The 23,301-nt window shown below is 39.7% G+C and overlaps 1 pseudogene; it reads left to right on the top strand.

Moving 5' to 3' along the window:
• The first annotated feature begins 17,823 nt into the window (after window positions 1-17,823).
• Window positions 17,824-18,784, top strand: LOC129062982 (heterogeneous nuclear ribonucleoprotein D-like; annotated as a pseudogene).
• Window positions 18,785-23,301: the final 4,517 nt, after the last annotated feature.

Here is a 23,301-nt window from a genome sequence, read left to right as displayed (position 1 = left end):
TGAGATTCCAAGTTCATTGAGACCAAACAAAATTTACTTTTTTTTAATCCTCCCCCACAGATATGTTTGTTTAGAGTGAGAGAATGGGGGGAAGAAGTACCAGTGTGAGAGAGAAACATCAACCTATGTGTGTCCCACTGGGGATTGGGCCTGTGACCTTTTAGTATACAGGACAACACTCCAACCAGCTGAGCCACCTGGCTAAGGCTACTTTGTTTTTCATATATTTTTATTCCACTTTTCAGTAAAACTTATGAAGATCAAGTATAACTATGACAATTTATTAATGAGTGTACCTCCATATCTCAGGCAGCAGACTACGTCTTATTTCTGAATTAGAAGAGTTTTCTTGAATCTGAAAGTATGTTGATTGGTCCTGTGAGATTGTCACTAAATGTGCAAAAAAGTAACATACTATCTTTTAAAAGGCTTGCTTGCAAAGTGGGTCCTTTGCTGGTGCCTGGGAACTTAAATTTCAAGAAGATACCTCCACTCTCATTGATAAAGAGTTTTTGTCTGGGGTGAAGCTGTACAGTGTTTTTTGCTGAACACCTGCTTTCCTTCTGGGAGTCTAGAATGTTGATACATGCTAGGTAGAAGGCACCTATGTGACTAGCCTACAAAACTAACTCTGGATATGGCATGTCTTTCATGGTAGGCATTTCACACATGTCACAACTCAGGTGCCGGGGGAATTAAGGACATCCTTTGTGACTCCACTAGCAGAGGACTATTCCTCTGGAAGCTATTCCTGGTTTACCCCAGGCTTTGTTCCATGCACCTTTTCTCTTTGCTCTCTTGCTTTTACATTTCTACTGTAATAAACCATAGCCATGAATACAGTGAGGTGCAGGGTCTTGTAAATCCTCCAAGCACGTCACCAAACCTGAGTGGGGTGAGTCTTGGTGACCCTGACACACTAAGTCCTGAGGGTGGTCACTGGCAGCTTTAGGAATAGGCAAAGAAAAAAGCACAGTATGGTACAACTCTTAGAGTTTACCCTATAAAATGTGCAGATGTTTTACCTGAGATTATTGTGCATATAAAAGGAAATGGTATGCTAAAATTTACTAAGCTTCATAATGTATTCTTTTGTATCAGTAGTATAACTACCCCTGGCTTATCATCAGACTTGGGGTTCTCTTTTGCTTTAAAATGTGTGCATCTATTTTTTTTAAATATATTTTTTTTAATCTTTACCTAAGGACATTTTTTTCATGGCTTTTAGAGAGAGAAACATGGATTGGTTGCCTCCTGTACACACCCAGACCAGGGATCCAACGTGAAACCCAGGTATGTGCCCTGACTGGGAATGGAAGCTGAAACCTTTTGGTTACAGGATGCTGCTCCAACCAACCGAGTCACACTGATCGGGGCACATCAGTATTTTTATACTGTCGTATTGTCTGTATCACTGGGGTCACTGATCCTTGTATTCATTATACTCAACACAGGAAGACCTCAACACAGTGGATGAGTAAAGTAGTTGTTCATAAGGAAACAGGATCATTCCCAAAAAAGTACCCTACTAAAACAGGGATATTTTGATGCCTATTTTGCTGACTTTTGCAATTGAGTTATAGTACAATGGTCATTCATTGACCATTGCCTAAATGTTGCCTAACACGCAAAATTTTCAGCTGTATTTCATCAGAAATCTGTTCGTGTCTAGTCTTGGTTTCAAACATATTATTGTGCTGTTTCATGTGATTTCCTCTAATAGTTTATCTACAGAGTGGGGCAAAAGTAGGTTTACAGTTGATCAGATGGAAAATAATATAACATTCACATACAAGTGAAAGTATATTTTATTGGTGAGGCTGATACAGTTGTCCCAATTTTTTTTCCCTTTGTCCTCCTCTGCCCTCTAGCAATCCCCACACCCTTAGTTCATGTCCATGGGTCACGTGTGTAAGTTCTTTGGCTTCTCCATTTCCTATACTATTCTTAACATCCCCCTCTCTATTTTGTTGCTGCCAAATTTGCCTTTTGATCCCTGCACCATTTCTACTTTTCTCTCCCTTTCCCCTCCAAATCACTTGATAATCCTCCAAATGATCCACATACCTATGATTCTCTTCCTGTTCTAGTTTGTTTTTGTTATTTTTTAGATTCAGTTGTTGATAGTTGTGAGTTTGCTGCCATTTTAATGCCCATAGTTTTGATCTTTTTCTTAAATAAGTCCCTTTAACATTTCATGTGATAATGGCTTGGTGATGATGAATTCCTTTAGCTTTACCTTGTCTGGGAAGCACTTTATCTGCCCTTCCATTCTAAATGATAGCTTTGCTGGATAGAGTAATCTTGGATGTAGGTCCTTGCCTTTCATGACTTTGAATACTTTCCAGCCCCTTCTTGCCTACAAGTTTTCTTTTGAGGAATCAGCTGACAGTCTTATAGGAACTCCTTTGTACGTAACTATGTTCTTTTCTCTTGCTGCTTGTAATATTCTCTCTATCCTTAACCCTTGGTATTTTAATTGTGATGTGTCTTGGTGTGGTCATCTTTGGGTCCAACTTGATTGGGACTCTGTGCTTCCTGGACTTGCATGTCTATTTCCTGCACCTACATAAGGAAGTTTTCTTTCATTATTTTTTCAAATAGGTTTCCAATTTCTTGCTCTTCCTCTTCTGGCACCCCTATGAGGCAAATATTGGACTTCTTACAGTTGTCCCAGTGGCTGCTTATACTACCCCAATTTTTTTTGTATTCTTTTTTCTTCTTGTTCTGATTGTTTTTTTTTTTTTGTTTTGTTTTTGTTTTTTTGCTTCCTTGTATTATGGATCACTGATTTGATTCTTGGCTTCATCCATTCTACTGTTGTTTGTAAATTGTTTTTTATTTCAGTTAGTGAATCCTTTGTTTCTGACTGGGTCTTTTTTATGCTGCTGAGGTCCTCAGTTCCTTGCGCATCCTGATAACCAGTGTTTTGAACTCTGCATCTGATCGATTGCTTATCTCCATTTCATTTAGTTTGGTTTTTTTTTTTTTCTGGAGTTTTGATCTATTCTTTAATTTGTGCCATGTTTCTTTGCTCATTTTGGGAGCCTCCCTGTGTTTGTTCCTATGTATTAGGTAGAGCTGCTTTGACTCTGTGTCTTGGTAGTGTGGCCTAATGTAGTAGGTGTCCTGTAGGTCCACTAGCACAGCCTGCCCTATCACATAAACTGGGCATTCAAGGTGTGCCGTTTGTGTGGGCTGAGTACACCTTCCTCTTGTAGCTGAGCCTTGATTGCTCTTGGTAGATCTCTGGGAGGGATTTACCCAGGCCAGTTAGCTCCAAGGACTGGCTATGACCACTTACCACCAACCTCCTCCCTCTGTGGAGGATCTGCTGTGCAGGGGCAGGGTGGTGGTGCTCCGAAGTGGTCTGTAGGTGTCCACTAGCTGTGCTAGCTTTGGGTTTCCTGGGTGGTGCAGGCCAAGGTCAGCCCTCACCTGTGTTTTGCGCAGGGCTGCCCTTCCTGAGCTATACAGTAATCTGAGATGGCTGCTATTTGTGCTGGGCTTGGAGATTCCCAGGGGAAGCCAGGCTGTGAAACTAATGTGTCTGCTGCTAGTACCCGTCCTGGAGCTCACAGAGGCCAGCTGCTGCTGATTTGATAGGATTTAGGAAGTTGTGGTGCAGTAGCCCTGACCAGTTATTCACATGGAAAAACAGCTCCGGTGGGCTCATAAATTGGATGGGCCGGAATCCCTGGAGATCTCCCGGGTGGGGCAAACAGTGTTAGCCAGGTTGATGAAATCTCAACTATGGCACCAGCCTGCTGGCTCCATGGTTCTTTTTGGGGAGGGGGAGTTGGAGTGGAGGATGGCTCAGAAAAAGGAGGCCTCTGCTCAGCCTCTCCCACTGTGCCACTGATGCCCTTCAAGCTGCCATCCCGGCACTGGAGCTCAGAGGGAGTCAGTCGGAGTAGGTGAGTCTGTCCATGGGTTTTTTAAGAGGAACTGCTTGGGGCTCTGGAAGTTTTTTTCCACTGACTCAATCTGCACTGGTTTTTGCATCCATAAGTTGTGGGGACTTATCTTCCTGGCACTGGAACTCTGGGCTGGGGGGCCTGGTGTGGAACTGGGACTCCTCACTCCCGAGTATCCCTCCTGAATTTTTATCCACCACATGTGGGTGAGAGACCGGCCTGTTCTGTGTCTGCACCCCTCCTACCAATCCAGATGGATGTGGTTTCTTAAATTCCATAGTTGTCAGATTTCCATTCAACTCTATTTCTGACATTTTTGAATTACAGTCGTTCTATATTTTATTTGTAATTTTGATGTAGTTGTGCGATGAGGTGAGACATGTCTGCCTATGCTACCATCCTGACCAGAAGCCACCACCCCCCGAAACAAATGAAGTTAAATAAAAAAAAAGTATTCCACAGTTTGGGGAATCCACTCATGTAATTGAGTTTACTTAAAATTAATATAATTAGACATAAGCAGATTACATTCTAGAATTCTTTGAATTTTGCCTTTTTTCCTTTTTTCTAGTTCCCAAGTTATATTTTCCCCTCTCCTTTTAGAAATGTCTTCTCATGTTTGTAGGAAAAGATTTCCATTAGGATACGGTAAGAGCAAGAGCCCCATTATTGGTTTATGAACCTTTCCTGGGACACTCACTTTATAGACTTCTAATATTGCTATACCAGCATCTAGGGTGATATAATAGGGGTAAAATATCTTATTTGAGACTTTAAACTGCTTAATTTTCTTGATGTGGAAGGCTAGTAAATGTGGAAGCTATTAATTTTCTAAAAGTTGAAGTGAGATTACATTTCAAGGGTCCGAATACACTTATCAAAATCAGTTTACTTCAAGATGGCAACATATGCTTACCTTTGATCAGTAGATGCTAATAAAAGTTATTTATCTTTAAAGAGGGGAAGAAAGGGGGGGGGGTGCCTCACACGCCCCCTACTGGGGACCTGGCTTATGCCCTAGACTGGGATTCAAACCAGCGACACTTTGGTTTGCAGGCCAGCACTCAAACAACTGAGCCACACCAGCCAGAACGGGTGCTAATAAAAATTTATGTAACTTATCCTTTCTGAATCTTAGCTTTCGTAGGACATCAAAATTTACCTTGGTTAATGACGATTTACTTGAAAAACTTTTCTGGATACCTGAAATACCTGGCATTCTCCACCTATTTCTATAGAATACCTGGAAATAGGTGGGGATCATGGAACAGGATGTTAGCAATTTGAATCAGCTTTCTCTCCAGGCTCATCCTAACCTTATATTTCTCTATCTCCATTCCATAAGCTCAGGAGACTTAAGAGACAGGGCTTGTCTTTAACTACTAAAGATTGGAGAGTAATAGCAAAGGCTTTAGAATTAGACCTGATTTTGAATCCAAGTTTCACCGCTTACGAGCTATGTGTTCCTTCTAACTTATTTAATAGCAGCCTCAATTTCTGCATCTCTAAAATGGGTATAACAGTACTTCATGGATTCTTGGGAAGATTAAATGAGATAATACATGAAAAAAATCAGTTTTAGTACATAATAAATGAAATCCATTGTTACTAGATACAACCAAAGTTGCAAAGATGACTTTGGTAACTGCCAATTTTCTTTCTAAGCTATTCCTCTTATTTCTTTGGACACTAAATTTAAAAAAAAATGTTATAGTGGAACTTAAAAAGGCCTTTCAGTATCCCCTGAAATTTTACCATATGGATGATGTCAAAGTCATTCTAATGAATGAAGGAAAAGAAAATTAGTTTCGTTAAAATACAGAAAGTGAAACTTCACTTAACAAGAGAAATGCAAATTAAAACTTCTGAGTTGCCCTTTCTCATCTGTTATAAATGTAAAAGTTTGTCAAAATAGTCTGCTGACAAGGCTGTGGAAAAAGCGGCATGCTAAGCATTGCTGATGGGAATGCGGAAGGCAATCAAATGGTTCCTACAGGGGAGACTTCGGGAATATTTAATTGTGTAAGTATTTGCTTTTTTAACTCAGCAATTCCACTTCTAGGAACATATTGCAAAGACATACTGGGAGAATAAGAAAAGTGTATGCACATGGCTCTTCATAGCAGGGATATTTGAAATAGCAAAAGACTTTTTTTTTTTGTATTTTTTCCATTTCCATTTATCCCCCTTATATCCTCCACCCCCTAAAAAGACTTTTAAAAACAACCAAATGTGCTCTTAGTAAGGGACTAATATAAACTATGAACATCTACATAGTGGAGTATTATGCAGTTGTACAAAAGGAATGAGGAATGCCTTTATGTACTAAAATGGAGTGATCTCCAAGATCCACTGTAAAGTAAAAAACAAAACCAGAACAGTGTGTATGATATGTTACTGCTTATGTAAGAAAGGCAGGGGTAGAAGGGTATAAAATATATATCAAAAACTAAGGCCCTGGTCAGGTAGCTCAGTTGTTTAGCTTGTCCTAGTACACCAAGGTTGCAGGTTTGATTCCTGGTCATACATATAAGAATCAACCAATGAATGCCTAAATAAATGGAGCAACAAACTGATGTCTCCCTCTCTCTAAAATCAATCAATCAATCAATACTTTTTTAAAAAGCCCTAAAAATCATGGTTACCTATAGGGGAGAGAGGCAACAGAGGCGAAGGTGGACTTCTGAACAGATTTCATTTTGTGAATTTGACTTTAGAACCATGTAAATGTATATAATTCTAAAACAAAATTAAAATAGGCATTCCTAAAATTGAAAGCAAAATAAACAAATTACTGTGTATCAAGTTGGTGGCCTAATCAAACAGGAATTATTTCAAGTGACTTTAAAAATCAGTAAATTTGACTATACCTAGTAGAATATTCCCTATGAACAAAAACATCTCGGGGAAAAAAAAAAAACCTTACTCTTTTCAGTACTCTTATTGTTGTTAGTATTCATATTGTTATTCTGAGACTGTGAGTATATTATGGATAAAGCAAATGGGTAATTATGTTGGTGTGATTAAGGTAGCAGTATATATGTTATGGGAGTCAGTATGTACAGATGTAAGATTTCAATGAGTAAACACTCTGGGGTCCTGAATTTGAATTGAAAGTATCCAGATTTTAAAATGGCCTAAAACCAATGACCAACCCAAAAGCAATGAGCACTGAGATTATTATCTCTAAACACATTTCATACTAAAAGGAACCAGAAATCCTTGAAAAATTCAACAATCCATGCCAACGGCAATGATCTAAAGAAATTTACATCTATTCTAGACAAAGAAACACAAGTATTAGGAATACCTGCACATCATCTACCACTTTGACTCAAAAGAAAATTCTAGCTGTGTTGGTACTTTCAGGGAGACTCCTGGATTGAGGACTTAATAGCAGGACATAAAAAAGGATTACTGAAATCATAAAATAAACCTAACAAAGCATAAAATGTTTTTAAATAAAAAACCAAAACACTATATTCTAGGTTACAAGGAGTGGGAAAGTAGAAATGAAGTGGGATTCATACATGCTTCAGGCTCAGAAACATGAGAATTAGTATGAGCACTAAGCAAAGTTATAAGGCTTGCACTGAAGTAAAGAAGTAGGTAGATAAGAAGATAAAAGAAATTTGAAGTGAGTCCAGACAATAGAGTATATAGTGCTGAGTATACAGTAACATGTTTATTAGGAATGAATACAAGTAGTCTATTAGCTATAAAGTTGTATCTCTGATTTCATATATTTGCACCCAAGTCAAAGCACATGTTACAAGACAAATCTTTTATTCACCAGAAGTCTTGGAAAAATTGTATTTATTTCTGCTAATTGTTAAGGTATAACTCTTCTGCACAGCTGCCTTAATGTAGGGATAACATTGATATTCAAGTGAGAAAGAATAGTAGGGATAGAATCAGTAAAGCAGGTGAAAGATCACAAAGGTCAAACTATGACCCTTCAAGTCTTCACTAAAGCTTATTTGATGGAACCAGATTTCCCATGGAAACTGGTGTGGAGAGAAGTGCTGCCCTCAGAATGCATGTGAATGACAGGGGCAGCTCTTTAGGGCTCAAAAGCAGAGGCAGAAGGAGGCATGAAGAAGGCAGACACAGGAACATGGAATCACCAGAAGACTTTGGGTTGAGCCAAGTTTAACTAAAAATCTTCAAAGGGCAGGGAAAACCAGTCGATATACTCAGTTACCAAGATAAAAGGTTGATGGTATAAAGAAAGGACGCAAATGCATTCAAAGATCACAGATTCCATGGGATTCTAAAAATCATTGAGGTCATTTGATTAAAGGGGGTCCTGGATCATAAAGCAACCTAATGACATACTAGGCCCTAAGGAATCCCTGGGCACCAGAGAGCAGGGGGACTTACAGGACCTGGTTGTTTCTTCAGGGCATGCATCCCAGTAGGCAGCGCAACAGGGCAGAGAAACAACATGGTGGTTGAGGTCTCCAACTGTGAAGCTAAACTGCCTGGTTTGCACCTCATCTTGCCAACTACAAGCTCAGATTAAGAACTTGTTCTGTGTGCTCACACATCCACCCCTGAATTCTCCCTCTGTGTTCAAATGATCTTCGTTAGGGGTCACCAACAGATCTCTACAGCACAAAACATAATTACACACGGTCCCCATCTCAGCAATGCCAGCAAACACATTCTTAACCTGAACTTTGTATGTATTTCTGTTCCATCACTGATGTGCTGTATGGTTTATTTTCCCATTCTTCCTGCGGCGCACACAAGCAGGACCCCTAGAAAGTCTAAGTACACCTCAGACCTCAGCCACTGCCAGTGGTTTCTCACTTGCCTGCAACTCTCTCCTACAGAGCTAAATGCTGAGCCCTGACCCCAGGCCTCAGGAACCGCATGGTTCCCAGAAGGCCCAGAGGCCTCTCTGAGCCCAGGCTCTTCTCACTCATTCTTTGCTGGCTTCATTCTCAAAGCAGAGGCCTTTAATATTATGGGAGGCTACAATTACCACCAGGGCCCCAAACACTCCTGGTTTTCCAAAGTACTGACCCTGATTTTAATTTAAAAGGACCAGATGTCAAAGTCAATCATCAAAGAGGAGTAATGTGGTAAAATATTAGCAGGCTAATCCTCTACATTTTATGCTATTATTTGATATCACCATCCAGGGTTAGGGTATGCTTCGCACACAAACCCTTTCTTCATCTCTTTCCACACTCCTCTCTTTAGAGTGGCTTTTCAGGGTCACACACCTGGTAAAAATCCTGGTTCCAGAGCCCAGAGAGCTACATCCAGGTCCCAACCTGCCAAAATAAACGGGATGCCCTGGGGACGGTCACCAACATTTTCTAGGCCTCAGCACCCTTCTGTGTAACAGTTTCAATGCTGAGGTCTGCCAGCTGTAACGCTCTATGATTCTAAGGTCCCCAGTTATTCTTTGGTGGGCCTAAGTGCAGAGAACTATCATGATGTGAAAATCCTGAGTTTCAATTTATGTGGACAATAAGCTCTTCATTTATAAATTTATTCAACACAGGATCTTTCTGATCAGCCACCAGGTCCAATAAGAATAGCTACCATTAATGGCCTACCACATGCCAGGCACTGTTCTTGGAATTTTGCAAACTCAACTCCTGAAGGATCTTAAGGAGGATAGGGCTCTTTAGCTACAAGTTAACTCAGCTCCCTTCCACTCTGTTGAGATGAAGAAGCAATACATGGTGGACTTATACCTCATCTCCCACTTCACAAGCTTTACCATACCTAGTGAAGGTGTACACAAAAAGACAGGATAAATTTGTAAGCCACAAGAAGACTCATATCCAGAATAAATAAGGCTTTTAAAAAATGCTAAGTAAAAAGCAGGTGTTTTAGTAATTTTGAGAGCAAAAAAATAAGATAATCAAGGCAGAGCCAAAACTATTGCTTGGGTAAAATAATCTAAAACAGCAGATGTCGAGGACAAGTAATGCTATTCAGTAACTCTTTGTTCTCTTTATTAGAGAAAAATGAAATAATCTTTAGAGGCTCAAGTCCCAAATAGGAGACCATAAGTCATGCCCTCTAGAATACCCCAGGGTCTAAAGGAACTTGCAACCTATAAGCTTTGATTTGGGTAAAGTGATTCTTGCCTTGGGACTAGTTTAAGGGGGAAAAAATGGAAGGTTTCTTGCCACCTCAATAATCTATAAATCTATCAAAGAACTAATTTACCAAATTATACAAACAATAAATACAAGGAACCAGAAAGGAGAGATGTAGCATCATGTTGGACTTGGACTTGGTTTGGGAAGGGGAAAATGTATGAGATGTAGAGAAAGGGGAGGAGAGGCATTAGGACAGGGCCAATTAAAGGCAAAAGTAAAGATGAATAAACAGGTTCCTGGGGAAGGGTAAGGAAACAGCTACAGAGAGCAGAGTGAGTGGCTGCCAGACTGCTCTCAGTTGTAAAACGTTCCATTCCACGGTGGGTCTCTTGAGTGCTGGGGGACTTCTCCCACCTTCTGTCATCATCATCTTCAGCCTGAAAACATGGCCACTCTTGTCCTGTGCTTTGTCGTTTATCTAATCTTTTCAGAATCAGTAACAAAAATATGCTGTATCTGAAAACTTACATGCTTAAATTCTTTTTCTTATCACAACCTTCAGATGTTTTGATATTATCAGATTAGTATTTTATTATAAAACCCAAATGCTTCTTTTTTCTTGGTGAGGCTTTCAAACTCCTTTTCCTTCTCAAGTATATGGAACGCTTGCCTCGATGCCTTACCATTCACAGAAGTATTTTTTGAGCTCTTAGGTTACTGCTTATAAATTACAGACTGGTGGGCTTGCTCTCCCTCAGTTACTGCCAACGCAGGACACATATTACAAATGACAACAGATGCTGCTAACAGGGCTTCCTCCTTACCCTCCCTTCAAAGCTATCACAAGGGATTCAGTGAAACCTACTCCCCTCTTGGAGATTTCAGTTGCACTGTCAGTTGCCTTCAGAGGCAACAGAGCCACGTAAGGCGAAAAAGAGCACCAATCATTCCAGCAACTGGAGATTCTGTGAACTCAAGTGGTTTAAATGATTCACGTTTTCTGTAGTAACACCAAGTGATTAAAGACACATTTTTCCTGATAAAATATCCCTCGGGATTGAATGCAAAAACAGAGAAATGGCCCCCAAACCATTTAAATATAGTCTCCCAGCTGAATTTCCATCGAAACTAAAGATAAGGAGGTTTAGGGAAATGGATAACTTGTTCTTAATAGAAAGAAAAAAAAAAAAACAATTTACCTCATTTGAACCCTGACCCAAATTCCTCTCCTCCCCTAATCCTGCCATCAGCATGGGTGACCTGAATATCCAAAGGCATGGGCACCCTGGTCTCTATTCTCTTGCTGCCTCACATCCAGTGACCCTTTCCTCCACGCCAGGTGAGCCAGCCACCGCCCAGCCAAACATCCCGCCCTTTGACTACAATATCCTCAGCTTCAGCTTGCTTATCAAAATCCCCTTCATCGGGATCAACTACTAGGGCCTCATCAGAAGTTTCATTTTGTATCCCTTCTTGCTCAGTTTCCTTTCCAAAAGCCATCATTTCCAAAACATAGTATTCATAGCACCCTTGCCAAATGCCAAATTTAACTTGCTCACCCTTGTGTCCTCCTTCTGCCAAACCCCAGCTTTGGACAATGCCTACTACAGCTCCACGACTGAGCACCTGGGCGCTGGAGGAAGTCGATGCAGGCAGATAGTGTCATTCTATTTTCAGGAGCGCCAGCTGCAAATGAGTACTCCAAAATGTCGGGCGCTCCTATCACCTTTCTCTCACACTCATTCTTTTACTCTCCTCTACTGTTATTTCACTTTCAAACTTCCACCCCTTCTGACACCTACAACCACCAGCATCAACCCCATTCTCAAGTGACCTTGTCACCTAAAAGAGAAATGGAACCCATCACATAAATTACCTGTTATCAGACTTACACCTCTACCAACTTTCAGCTTCCTTCCTCCTCTTGCATCCTGTTCCCTTCTCTCATCCAAAGTCAACCCCTCCACTTGGGCTTTAGATCCCACTCTTCTATCTTCTCAGGCTCACATAATCAATTACTTATTTTCTCTCCTGTTTATTCAATCAGCTCTTCCCTTTCAGGCAGATCCTTCCCATCAACACTTCAACATCCTAAAGTCCAACCTTTACAGTCCTGCACCTCAACCTTGCATGTCTCTAGCTAGTGCCTGATTTCTTTGCTTCCTTTGCAGGAAAACTAAAAATTGACTTCCTTGCATATCTTCAGTTTTTCATCTTCCATTCATTTCTCAAACCATTCCAATCAGCCTGCTCCATCACTTCCTGAAACAGCTCCAGTCCAGGTCAACAATGACCTCTTTATTGCCAAATTCTAATGAGAAGCGTTTTTTCATTCTTTATCTTTTGGCAATGCTGATCAGTGTTCTCCCTGAAATCCTCCTTACTGTGGCCTCCACAACCACTGCTCTCCTTCCTACTGCTGTTCCTTCCTTCCCTTTGCAGGCTGGTCCTCCTCCATCTGTTCGTAAGGGTTAAAGCTCCTCAAAGTTTAAACCTAGGCCTCCTTTTCCTCTCACTGTATATCGGCAGTCAAAAGCCCAACTGACCATAGGGGCAAGTGAGGCATACGATTAAGTGAAGCAAAGTTGACTTTCACTTCCCTCTCAACACACAGCAGAAGAGCAGGATAACTGGCAACAGACCCTAGGTATCAGGTAAGATGACAGTAGGGAGAGAGGTACAAATTAAAATTAAATGGAAAGCAGATGCTCCTAACAAGTCAACAGTTAGCTCAAGCCAGAAGTCCTGAGTTATACATGAAAACTCACGATTTTTAAATCTTGGCAACCACATCAATTAAGATTTCTTTCTGGTACAAATAAAAGAAGTCTTGGTTTTACACCAAAAGGAGACTGTATTGGCTCTTTTAACTGAAAAACCTAGCAGCACAGCTGCTACGGGGTGTAATCAATGTGATCGGGGCCAGTTTCTCTATCTGGATTCTGCTTCTTCCTTTGTCATCCCTGTTCTCTGACAGCGAGGCAATTGCTAGACCTCCAGACTGCAACCTGCCAGGTTTAGTCAGAAAACAAGATTGTCTTCCTGAAGCTCCCTCACGGTCTCAAAATTCCCTCTGATTTGGGCCAACTTGAATTACTAGATGAGTCTTGAACCAACCGTTGTGGCTATGCTGCTTGGGGGCCAGTCCTGGGCCACACACTTCATTTGGAGGCAGGGGTGGAACTTAATCTAAAGTACAAGGCCTAAGATTGGAGGATAGGAAATTTCTTAAAAGGAAATTAGAGTGCTGCTATCAAAAAGAGAAAATATATTCTGGGCAGCCAAAAAACTATAAACATGCTACAGCAACGTGTTCAAATATTTTAAAAACACTACACAGGCCAAATAAAACAGGTTTCCTGGCTGAAGGGGCTTGTCAACCTCCAGTTCCAATCCTTTCTCTATTTGTTTCCTAGGTGATCTCATCCAAGACGAGCCTTCATTTACCATCTCCATATCCAAAATGCCTAATTTTTATCTCTGACTCACAAATTCAACAGCCTACTCAACATCTTCCTTAGATGCCTCAAAGTCATCTCAAATTAAATTTGTCCAAATGATATTAATGATCTTCTCACCTTCTACCCACTCCCACCCAAAACTAGACTTCCTTGGAGTTCTTTTTTTGAGGGGGGTGAGTAAGAGGAAACAAGACCAACATGACTGAAGTATTGTTTGAAAAGAAAAAAAAAATTTTTCAGGAAGTTAATTATAAGATTCAACTGAAATTCTTTTTCTACTTCAAATACTCAAGAAAGGCACTGGATATCTTAATTTACCTAAATTTGCACTTTCCATTTCCCACCTCTTTCCAATGTATTTTTAAGACACTCAGAAATAAAGTTTCATCATAACAAATACCCAAGGGAGAAAGATTATCAATGGACTTCCAAAGGTGCTTTTGCTTGTTAGTTTGTTAATGCAGATGTAATGGTCTAGCAAATATATTATCTGATTTGATCCTGACAACAAACCAGGAAGCTGGTAAGGCAAATACTACCATATTTCATCAAATCTAAGAAATTGTTGTCATATGAACCATTATTGTATGAACTACTATATTAGGGGGGGAAATGCCACAAATTAAAATATAACATAAAATGCAGTGTAAAACACATCTTGTTTTCAGATACATTAAAATGTAAAATAAACAAAAAAGTATATCTTAGAATTCTTGAAAAACATTAGTATAAGGCTCACTTTTCAGATAAGGAACTGGAAGCTCTTAGACTTGCCCAATTAATTAACAATTAATTGATAACTAATAAGGTAAAGAATGAACTTGAACCCATGGGGATCAGTTTCATAATCCTTTTTTCCCCCCAGTCTAGCCCTTGGGTTTGAATAATTTCTAGAGTTTCTTCTGGGGCCCCAAAAGCTTTTCTCATACAAAGCTGGTAAAAGAAGATCAGAATTGAGTCAATTCAACAAAAGCTTTTAAATTGATGTGGATTTTAAAGATTGAAAATAATTTAGAATTTCGCTTTTCTTTAATTCCTAGACAGCCTAGGAAATACTGCTAGCACAAACAGCAATATATGCCATTGTGTAAGAAAAAGATTACATCATTAATTTCACTGCTAACTCAGTAAGGTTCCCACAAAACTTATAGTTTGCTGTTAATTTTAAATGATTCACAAGATAATTTTCATTTGTGAAATAATATTACTGGGCATCTAATCAAGCTAAAACTTTCCTTTTTTAAAAAATATACCCATTTATATACCCATTTAATGATTGTTTTGTGTGTGTGTCCTTGTTTCTAAAATACCCATTTGGAAAGGGTATTCACTGCATAAACTAATCACTGCATATACTAATAGGAAGCAAATGTGTAAGCCTAATAGTCCTAATCAGTTTGTACAGGAAGCCTTTGGATTTCAACACTCAACATTTATTAAAAAGAAATTTTGTTTCAAAAACCAAGAAGTTTGGCATGTGGGTTCTGAATAAGATAGAATAGGTTTAATTCATGACAAAGGTTTTTTAAAATTTATATTTAATTGTTTCACATTTCATATTCTCCTCAGCACCTAGAGCAGTGTCTTAAACATATAAACCACCTAATAAGTACACATGCTGATATACAATAACAAAAACGACAGTCCCTCTGTTTTCATAAATACTCCTTCTTCCAAGGCCTGTGCTGGCTTTGCAGGGGAAACAGCCTCGCAAATTCTTGGTGGTGCCTACTGTGAATGTATCTCTGTGCCAACAGCACATTGGACTTAATACTGGAAGTCATCAAGGAGCTGCCAGTCTGGTCAGTGAGTCCAAACAAAAGATATGCAGGTGACAGATTACCTTTAAGTGTGCTTAGTAACTGAGCAATATATTGAAATGTTTTAATATGATGTCCAAGTGGCAACAGGTGTAGAATTAGGAGAGTTGGTGTAGCTAGTTGCTATATATGACCTTGGGCACGTCACTTCTCTGAACTCGTTTTCGTAATCATTACTTACTTATTCCTCAGGGCTACTGAAAAAGAAGTTAAGGCAGAAGAAAATGTTTTGCAAACCCTAGTACACTATACAATGTAAAGTGTCATTAGAGATACCAGTAAAAATTCTCTGTTGCCCAGGTTATTGCAATGACTTTTGACTGGGGGGGAATCGCCTAAGGAGAAGCCAAGAGGGCTCTTTCTAAAATTCAAACCTGATCATTTACTCCCAGGTTTAAAGACTCCGTCTAGCCAAAGGATAGATTCTCAAGTGTTTAGCTTGGTAGGTGAGGCTCTTCAAAAACTGGCTCCTCTGCAGCCCACCCACTTCTGGTTTTCCTTTTATTCTAGTTTTACAGCAAATGCGCAACTGCCCCCTGTTACACTCTCTTCCACACTTCTTTGCCTTTGCAGTTTTGGTGGAATTTCTGGCTGTGATTATCATACCACACCCAGGACTCCAAAGTCTGCTATTATAGCAACTTCCACATCATCAGGAGACTCTGAGCATCTCCAAGGCAAGGAGGGCCAATGCCTTACTCTTCCCCATACCTCGTTAGAAGTCCAACATACAGCACCTCCTTGAGTGACAGGCAAGGAAGGTTCTTACTCGCATACCATGAAAAGATGGTGCCATGGAGAGAATCTCAAGGGAAGATTGTCAAGTGAAAAAAGGCTTAGTTGCCCTAATAAAAATACTACAGTTCATATCTCTATTCCAAATGTCCTAAGGCAAGATTGTTTTGGAATTCAAAAATGTTGACATTTTAGAAAGTAATATATGCCTTATGCTCCCAGTAGAGTATAGCTCAGCGCTCCATAATCAAACACAATAATACATCTGCATCTGTATGAATAACCATACTAAGTGAAATAAATGAGGAGTATAAACAGACTCTCATTCATTCAAGTTAGATCTCGCCACCAAACATGTTATGAGATCTTATAGAGACTTTTGGATTCTGGTAGTAGATTCATATCACTTGATTTGCATACACAGCTCTTCCGTATCCATTTTCTCTTTTACTCAGAAATTCACTATGGCAGGATCTACCTATATTTAGGCAAGAAATAAAAGTGGCTACCCACCTAAATAGCAGCAGACAGGCTGTAAAATACTCTGAGAAGAGGGGATTCAGAGGCACATACAAATGGTCATCACCACTGGAAACTGCTGCAGCCTCTTAGAACAAGGAAAAAATCTCTGTATCCAGCACTGAAGGACTGGGTGAGAAAAGCAGAGACACACAGAGCAGAAGATGACTGCATGAATGACTGTGCGAAGAAGCGATCAATCAATCAAAACAACTAAAAATCATGGTAACCTCTACAGGGAGAGGCAACAGAGTGCAACGGGGAGACAGTGGACTTCTGAACAGATTTCATTTTGTGAATTTGACTTTAGAACCATGTAAATATACATAATTATAAAATAAAATTAAAATAAAGCATCCCTAAAATTGGAAGTAAAATAAACAAATTACTGTATATCATGTTGGTGGCCTAATCAAACAGAGGAATTATTTCAAGTGACTTTAAAAGCCAATAAATTTGACTATTCCTAGTAGAATATTCCCTATGGACAAAAATACCTTGAGGGGGGAACCTTACTATTTGCAGCATTCTTATTGTTGTTAGTATTCATATTGTTATTCCGAGACTGTGAGTATACCACAAAGAAAGCAAATGGGTAATTATGTTGGTGTAGTTAAGGTAGCAGCATAAAAGGGCAAAAGATTTATATGATCTGAAGAGAAACCAGAGTATGGAAGCAGTATATATGTTATGGGAGTTAGTATATACAGAAGTAAGATTTCAATGAGGCTCAGTAAATACTCTGTGGTCCTGAATTTGAATTGAAAGTATCCAAATTTTAAAATGGCCTAAAACCAACAACCAGCCCAAAAGCAATGAGCACTAAGATTATTATCTCTAAATACATTACATACTAAAAGGGACTAGAAATCTTTGAAAAAAAAAATGGAGCAGGAAAGTTTCAAGACAAACCTAGAATTAATTGTCACATCAGACATAAGGGAAGCTATTAGAGACTACTAGAGCTGAGTCAGCAGTCAATGGTCAAGTTTGGATGGTTTGGTTCTCAATAAGAATACACCTATTGAGTAAGAATAAGTAATACTCTTCTGCCACTATTTTATTTATTTATTTTTATTTTATTTTTTACTGGTACAGAGGTCTTCTATTTTTTTCCACACTTACGTATTCATTGGTTGATTACTGCTTGTGCCCTGACCAGGGATCAGACCCAGAACAACACACTAACCAAATTAATTACCCAGCCAAGGCACAACTCTGTTTTCAAAAGGCCAGGAGAACATGTAGTGTGTTACCTCTCTTTGCTCTCTTTGTGTTAATCATTTTGGTGAATTACTGGAAGATGGTTGTTCTGGCTGAAAAGTTCCACCGCTATTTTAAATCCAGTGCCATACAACGCTCTGCAGCAGTTGCTGCCAGGACCCTTGTACAAAAAACTGCCTCCATGGAGGATGTGAAACAGTATAGCAACATAGAACAATTCGTTGAGGGATCTAGGATCAACACCGGCAAGAATATGCAGGATGACAGTAAAATGTTTTTTGGAGGCTTGAGCTGGTGTACAGCAAGAAAGATATATTTGTATCAATTTGAGAGAAGTTGTATACTGCACAATTAAATCAGATCCAGTCACGGGAAGACCGAGAGGATTTGAATTTGTGCTTTTCAGAGATGCTGCTTGTGTTGATAAGGTTTATGAACTGAAAGAACACAAACTGGATGCCAAATTGATAGACATTTCCCTGACTCTGACCAAGAGCTAAAATTTTAAAAGAGAAGGAACCACCCATAAAAATTTTGAGGCGGGGGGGTAGATAGAGCTCAAATATTTCTGAAGGACAAATTAAAGAATATCTTGGCACTGGCTGGTGTGGCTCAGTGGGTTGAGTGCTGGCCTGTGAACCCAAAGGTCACCAGTTTGATTCTGGTCAGGGCACATGCGTGGGTTGCAGGCCAGGTCCTCAGCTGGGGGTGTTCACGAAGCAAATGATCAATGTTTCTCTCCCGCTCTTTTATTCCTCCCTTCCTCTCTCTCTTGTTTTTTGTTTTTTTTTTTTTAAAGAGAATATCTTGGAGACTTTGGAGTTATTAAAAATATTGAACTTCCTATGGATACAAACCCAAATGAAAGACAAGGATTTTATCACATACACAGATGAAGAGCCAGTAAAGAAATTGTTAGAAAGCAGATTATCCAACCGTTCCTGGGAAGTGTGAAATCAAAGTTGCACAGCCAAAAGAGGTGTATGGGCAGGAACAGTTATGACCAATAAGGAGGAGGAGGAGCTGCAGCTGGTGGATGAAGTGGTTTTGGGAGTCATGGCGCAGGCTAACAGAGTCCTTCTGGCAAGGCATCTCTGGGGGTGACAATCACCAAAACAATGACCAGATATGCTAAAGAAAGACATTCGAGAAAACAGGAGAAGACTGATAAAGTAACCCACCTTGCAGGACAGTATTGGAGATTGGTTTTCTGTTGATCTAAGATGATTATTTCATAAGACTTTCTCATGTAAAAGGCATAATGGCATCTAAATATATATAACTGCCAATTAGTTTTCTTTGTTTTTGCTTTGTATTTTGCTGTGTTATGACTCAGCGTGGATTTGTGTTTATACAAATTTTATTTGTATGATTTCATGTTAAACCTCAAATAAATGCTCCTTTTGTGAAAAAAAGAATAGTAACTAAAATGGACTGAAGCAAATCAAATACAGTTGTCTCTCAGTATCTGTGGGGTAACTGGTCTCCCCACATTTTATATAATGCTCAAGTCCCTTATATGAAATGGCATAGTATTGGCCCTGGCCAGGTAACTCAGTTGGTTAGAGCATTGTCCCAATGTCTCAAGGTTGCGGGGTCAATTCTGGGTGAGGGTGCATAAGGAATCGACTGATGGATGCATAAATAAGTGGAACAACAAATCGACGTTTCTCTTTATCTCCCCCCTAAAATCAATAAATAAAATTATTTAGGAAATGGCATAGTATTTGCATATGACCTGTGCACATCGTACTTCACATCCTCCTGTATATTTTAAATCATCTCTATGTTACTTATAATACCAATACAATGTGAATGCTGTGTAAATAGTTGTTACACTGTATTGCTTAGGAAACAGTGACAAGAAGAAAAGCCTGTACACATTCAGTAAAGACATAACTATTGTAGGTCTAACTACATTGTACACATCAGCAATAACATAACTTTTTTTTTTTAATGTTTTCAATCTACGGTTGCTTGACTGTGGATGTGAAAGCGAGGGGTAGGGAGGACTGACTGTGGGCTTAAATTCATCAGTTTATTGTAATATTTAAAACAACAATAATTCATTAACCACCTTTGTTTGGAAAGTGCTAGGGAACAAACTTATTTTGAAAACAGGTAATTGAAAATAGCATTTGTGCTGCTTTTGGTATGTGAACCGTACCTCAGGGTAATCCAATAGTTGATGAGGAAAAGTTGCTTTTCATAGAATTATTTCAACTCGTAAATGAAAAAAGATAAAATTAGAGTATCATCACTTTACAACCCTGTGATATTGTGATTTATAAGAAATATATACTGTATGGTCTTCATTCCTGTTTCTGCACATGTAGTTTGTTTCCCTGTTTCTGTGATTTGTCTAATTATGAATAATGCTGCAATGAACATCAAAGTGCAGATATATTTTCAAGATAATGATTTTATTTCCTTCAGTTAAGTACCCAGAAGTGGGATTGCTGGATCATAAGGTAGTTCTGTTTTTCAGTTTTTTGAGGAAACTTCATACTGTTTTCCCTAATACAGTGATTATTTTCACTGCAAAGCACAGTGAGTAGAGAAGCCATCCCGGAGACTAGGATTCCAGGTACACTTGGATTGGAAACCGGCTGTCCCAATGCTTTATTCTGGGAAGGGTGCTTTCAAATAAACGAGAGAGAGGAGCCTGGATAGGTAAATTGCTATTGGAACATGTCTGGCATGACTCATTGCCTCTATTACTACCACTGGGATACTGAAAGCACCTCCTGACTGGTCTTGCTTGGTTTTCCATTCTTCCCCAGTCATCAGAATAGTCAAGTCACAAAACAGCAAGTAGCCAGGGTAATCTAAAAATATAAATCGTATTTTAGTCTAGTTTAAGTATATTTTATTGATTATGCTATTACTCTCCTTTATTCCCCCTCTGCCCTGCACTTCTCTCACCCTCCAGGACTCCCTCCTCTTTAGTTCATGTCCATGGGTCGTACATATAACTTCTTAGGCTTCTCTATTTCCTATTCTATTTTTAATCTCCCCCTGTATTTTATGACTACCAATTATGTTTCTTATTCCCTGTACCTTTTCCCTCCCATTTTCCCCCTCCCTCCCCCCTCTGATAACACTCCACGTGATTTCCATTTCTGTGATTCTGTTCCTGTTCTAGTTGTTTCCTTAGTTTTTGTTTTTGTTTTGTAGGTTCAGTTATTGATAGTTGTGAGTTTGTTGTCATTTTATTGTTCATAGTTTTTGATCTTCTGTTTCTTAGATAAGTCCCTTTAACATTTCATATAATAAGGGCTTGGTGATAATGAACTCCTTTAACTTGACCTTATCTGGGAAGCACTTTATCTGCCCTTCCATTCTAAATGGTAGCTTTGTTGGATAGAGTCATCTTGGATGTAGGTCCTTGTCTTTCATGACTTTGAATACTTCTTTCCAGCCTCTTTTTCCCTGTAAGATTTCTTCTGAGAAAGCAGCTGACAGTCTTATGGGAACTCCTTTGCAGGTAACTGTCTCCTTTCCTCTTGCTGCTTTTAAGATTCCCTCCTTATCTTTAATCTTGGGTAATGTCATTATGATGTGCCTTGGTGTGTTCCTCCTTGGGTCCATCTCTTTTGGGACTCTCTGAGCTTCCTGGATCTCCTGGAAGTCTGTTTCCTTTGCCAGATTGGGGAAGTTCTCCTTCATTATTTGTTCAAGTAAGTTTTCAATTTCTTGCTCTTCCTCTTCTCCTTCTGGTACCCCTATGATTTGGATGTTGGAATGTTTAAAGTTGTCCCTGAGGTTCCTCAGCCTCTCCTCATTTTTTTGAATTCTTGTTTCTTCATTCTGTTCCAGTTGGATGTTTATTTCTTCCTTTTGTTCCAAAACATTGATTTGAGTCCCAGTTTCCTTCTGTTCACTGTTGGTTTCCTGTATATTTTCCTTTTTTCCACTTTGTATAGCCTTCATTTCTTCCTTCATTTTGCACCCCAGCTCAATAAATTCTGTGAGCATTCTGATTACCAGTCCTTTGAACTCTGCATCAGAGAGGTTGTCTATCTCCTCATTGCTCAGTTGTTTTTCTAGAGTTTTGATCTGTTCTTTCATTTGGGCCATATTTCTTTGTCTCGGCGCACCTGTTATGTTGTAAGGGGCAGAGCCTTGGGTAATTTGCCAGGGCGGGGCAACACTCTTAGCTGTGTTGGGGTGCTGTCTGTGGGGGAAGAGTGAGAGAGGAACAATGCCAATCACTTGCTCCACTCTAGCCCCATTTTCCATCACTTCCCTGGCTTCCCACAAGTGGTTTGTGTACTTTCAGGTGCTGATCCCCAGGTGGGTGGGTTTATGTATATTCTAGGATCCTGTGGGCCCCTCCAAAGAACTCTATTGTGAAGCTGGGAGTTTCTCCCGCCTGCCTTCCCAACTCCCACAGGATTTTACAGCGAGAGGTTTTTGAGTCTTTAGTTTCCCCTTCAGCCAGCCCCCACTTCACCCTCAAGGTCTGCCCCCTTGCTTCTGGTCCTGTCCACCGGGCTGCCTATGTCTGCCCCTCCTACCAGTCTGGATGAATGTTTCTTTAACTCCTTGGTTGTTGAAGTTTCATGCAGTTTGATTTTTTGGCAGTTGTGGTTGTTTGTTGTTTGAAGGTTGTTATCCTTCTTTTGGTTGTGCAAGGAAGCAATTTGTTTCTACCTATGCCTCCACCTTGGCCAGAACTGTCGTATTTTATTTTTTTTCTTTTTAAAGATTTTATTTATTTATTTTTAGAGAGAAGTGAAAGGAGGGAGAAAGAGAGAAACATCAATGTGTGGTTGCCTCTCTCACACCCCCTGGGGACCTGGTCTGCAACCCTGGCATGTGCCCTGACTGGGAATCAAACCAGTGACCCTTTGGTTCACAGGCCAGCACTCAATCTACTGAGCCACACCAACCAGGATTCACATTTCATTCTTATTCTTAAAACTTCCCAGTGGTTTTCCAGCTCACCTAGAATAAAATCCAAAAACTCCCATGGCCTCATGCTACCTTTATGACCCCTCCCTTCTATCACTCCTTGTATCCCTACTAACTTGCTTGCTGTTCCTCTAACATTCCAGGCTACCTACAAGCTCAGGTCCTTTACATGGGTCTGTTCCCTGTGTCTGGAATTACCCTTCTTCTAGATAATTGCATACTCTTTTTTTACATCCTTCAGATTTTTCTCAAGTGTCACATTCTCAGTGAGACTTTCCCTGGCCATATAACCTAAAGTTTCAACATCCTCTCTACTCACTTCCTGTTCCCTTTGCTGCATTACTTTTTTTTCTTTAGCTAGTCTGATGTATATTTCACTTAAATTGTTATACTTGTTAGTCTCTCTCACCAAGTTCTATGAGGTCAGAGGTTTGCCATTTTCTTCACTCTTTTGTCTCTTATGCTTAGAACAAAGCCTATCATAACAGGTGCTTACTTAGGAAACATTCTTAAATAAATGAGTTCCTGCATGGCTCCCTCCCTTTCTTGAAATCTAGTCAAGCACCACTTCTCAGCTAGGTCTTTCTTGAAGATTCTATATAAAATGGCATGTTTCCCTCTACATACACAAAGAGATCAT

Source organism: Pteronotus mesoamericanus, unplaced genomic scaffold (assembly GCF_021234165.1).
Source record: "Pteronotus mesoamericanus isolate MK-2021 breed Mesoamerican mustached bat unplaced genomic scaffold, CSHL_Meso_final contig_164, whole genome shotgun sequence".
In the NCBI taxonomy this organism is placed as follows: domain Eukaryota; kingdom Metazoa; phylum Chordata; class Mammalia; order Chiroptera; family Mormoopidae; genus Pteronotus; species Pteronotus mesoamericanus.
This window is presented reverse-complemented; position numbering and strand designations above follow the sequence as displayed.